Here is a 3,258-nt window from a genome sequence, read left to right on the forward strand (position 1 = left end):
GGTTCCTGGCCATATCCCTTTGACCTCCAGACTGCCCTTTCCTGTGAAGAACACAAATCTTGCATTTCAATTAATTGTTGTGTATTGATCGTGTTAAATGTCATCAGTGATGTGATGTTCGTTTGTATGGGGGTGCTGGCTGCTGATTTAGCAGCTTCGTCTGCCCGGCTGTTACCAAGTGAAATTGGGTCTTGGTTGTAAGTATGTGCTTTACACTTGATAACAGCCACTCTGTCTAGTTCCTGTATCGCTGTTAGGAGCCTTTTTATGTGGGACGCATGCGCTACAGGTGTGCCAGCTGCCGTCATGAAATTTCTGATGCGCCATAGGGCCCCGAAATCATGCACCACTCCAAAGGCATACCTAGAATCTGTCTATATATTAGCTGACTTACCCTTGGCCAATTCACACGCTCTGGTTAGGGCGACCAACTCAGCAACTTGTGCTGAGTGCGGTGGGCCCAGGGGTTCAGCTTCTATGATACCTCTGTCGTCTACAACTGCGTATCCAGTACACAGGTCTCCCGAGTCAGTCTGTCTGTGGCAACTACCGTCAGTGTAAAAGGTAAAATCTATGCCTTCCAGTGGGTTGTCACTATTGTCAGGTCTCGCAGTGAAAGTCTGATTCAGGTATTCCATACAGTCATGCGTATCAGTGTCTGCACTAAATCCTCCTTCACCATCATTCTCATCCTCCACCCTTTGTGCCTGTCCAGGCACACTTGGCAAGTAAGTTGCAGGATTTAGTGCGCTGCATCTCTTAATGTTGATGTTTACAGGGGCCATCAGTGATAATTCCCACCTTGTAAACCGCGCGGATGAGACATGTCTGGTTTGGGCGGCGTTCAGTAAGGCTGATACAACATGAGGTGTATGGATGGTCAGGTTGTGTCCTAACACTACGTCTTCGCTTTTACTTACTAGCAAAGCTATCGCTGCAACACTTCGCAAGCATGTGGGGAGAGACCGCGCTATGGTGTCCAACTGTGCACTGTAGTAAGCTACCGGCCTGCACTTTCTGTACCGTATAATTCAAAGGGCTTCCCATAGTCTGGCATACCTAATGCAGGTGCCTGTGATAGGCACTGTTTGAGTCTCTCAAATGCCAGTTCGGACTCATCTGTGTGCGAGATCCGATCTGGTTTGTTCGAAGAGACCATCTCTTGCAAAGGTAAAGCCAGTATGGAGAACCCTGGGATCCAGTTTCGGCAGTACCCACACATTCCAAGGAAAGTGCGGATCTGTTGCTGGGTTTGTGGCAGAGTCATGTCGCGAATCGCCTGTATTCTATCAGCGGTGAGGTGTCTAAGTCCTTGAGTCAAGCAATGTCCCAAATATTTTACCCTGGTCCGGCACAACTGCAACTTATCCTTTGAAACCTTGTGTCCCGTTTGGGAAAGATGAAACAGAAGCTGTTTCGTGTCTTTCAAGGACGATTCGAGTGAATCAGAACACAACAATAAGTCATCGACATACTGAATTAGCACTGATCCACTCTCAGGTTGAAAGGATTGTAAACAGTCATGCAAAGCCTGGGAGAAAATACTTGGGCTGTCAATGAAGCCTTGGGGGAGACGAGTCCAGGTGTACTGTACTCCCCTGTATGTAAATGCAAAGAGGTATTGGCTGTCAGGGTGCAGAGGGACAGAAAAGAAAGCAGAACAGAGGTCAATAACAGTGAAAAATTTCGCAGTAGGGGGAATTTGCATGAGGATGACAGCTGGATTGGGCACTACGGGGAATTGGCTCTCAACTATGTTGTTTATCCCCCTTAAATCCTGCACTAGCCTGTAACCCCTCCCCCCACTCTTTTTCACAGGGAAGATGGGACTATTGGCAGTGCTGGACGTCCTGACTAGGATGCCCTGTTGTAGCAACCGCTCTATGACGGGGTACACTCCTAATTCTACCATCTAGCTATCCTACCATCTTTTACTTGCACTACAACAGGAGCTACATTCGCCATCAATCCAGTGTCTTGTCCATCTTTGGTCCAAAGGGAACCCGGTATTTGTGAGATCATTTCCTCTACCTTTGATGGACACTTGTCTATAACAGCAGAGTGCGACATTAGCCTTTGAGGGGTGTCTAATATATCTTGCACTTCTTGAACGTGATTCTCGGGTATATCCAAGAAGACACCCTCAGGAGTACAATATATGACACACCGCATTTTACACAATAAATCTCTGCCCAGCAGATTAGTCGGAGCCGATGCAGCCAGCAGAAAAGAGTGTTTGGTCTGCAGGGGCGCTATCGTAATCTCTGCCGGTCTACTGAAAGGGTAGTGTTGCACCGTTCCTGTTACTCCCATTGCCGAAATTGTTTTACCCGTGGTTTTTATACCTACAGTCGAATTTAGCACTGACCTGGCCGCCCCTGTATCTACAAGAAAAGGTAATGGTACACCAGCTACATCAACCGTGACCTCAGGTTCACTACCAAGGCTAGCAATCAACTTCACTGGCTGCAGACTACAGGTGTGGCCCAACCCCTATTGTGTGGTGAGACCCTCCCGCAGCGCATTGGCAGCTACGATATGTGGGGGAGGTAACTGAGAATTTTTGGAGGTCTGCCCATCTCTCCTTGGTGGGTACCTCCTTATTTCCCCTGCATGTGGCTCGTAACTTCTCCTATGTGGTCCCTGATCCCAATTATGTGAGTAGTAATGTGGTTCATATTTTCTGTCTAGGGGTCTATCTTCGCTATGCGTTCTACTACTCTTACAGTCTTTGGCAAAATGCCCTTCCTTCCTACAAGTGTAACATGTTCTAGGTCTGTCCAAAACAACAGGGGTCCGGGTTTTCGGCTGATGGGGTTTTGCCGTAAGGGCCTGTATACTTACCGTCATCGGTTTTTCCCCCTGTGACTCCCTGTGCTTACTGATGTTCCTATCATGCTCGATAGCGGACTCTCTCAATGCAGCCACCGAGATACCTCTTCAGTTTGGTAGAGAAGTCTGTACCCTTGTTCTGAGTGCCTCCTTTAACTCGTCCATTAATACTGAAACAGCTACCTCCCTGTGATGTACATTGTCTCTAATGTCCTCGATCCCAGTGTATCTAGCCATTTCCTGCAGTGCTCGATGGAAATATTCGGATGCCGTTTCACCTTCCTTTTGTCTTATGGAAAAGATTTTATTCCATTGGACAACAGTAGGGAAATATATTCCTAATTGCAGATTGATTTGTCGTACATTCTCCTGAGTGTACTCAGTGAGAGGTACTTCTGCGTCTAAGTTGCAATCAGTTATAAATTT

The sequence above is a fragment of the Pseudophryne corroboree genome, chromosome 4 (assembly GCF_028390025.1).
Source record: "Pseudophryne corroboree isolate aPseCor3 chromosome 4, aPseCor3.hap2, whole genome shotgun sequence".
Classification (NCBI taxonomy): Eukaryota; Metazoa; Chordata; class Amphibia; order Anura; family Myobatrachidae; genus Pseudophryne; species Pseudophryne corroboree.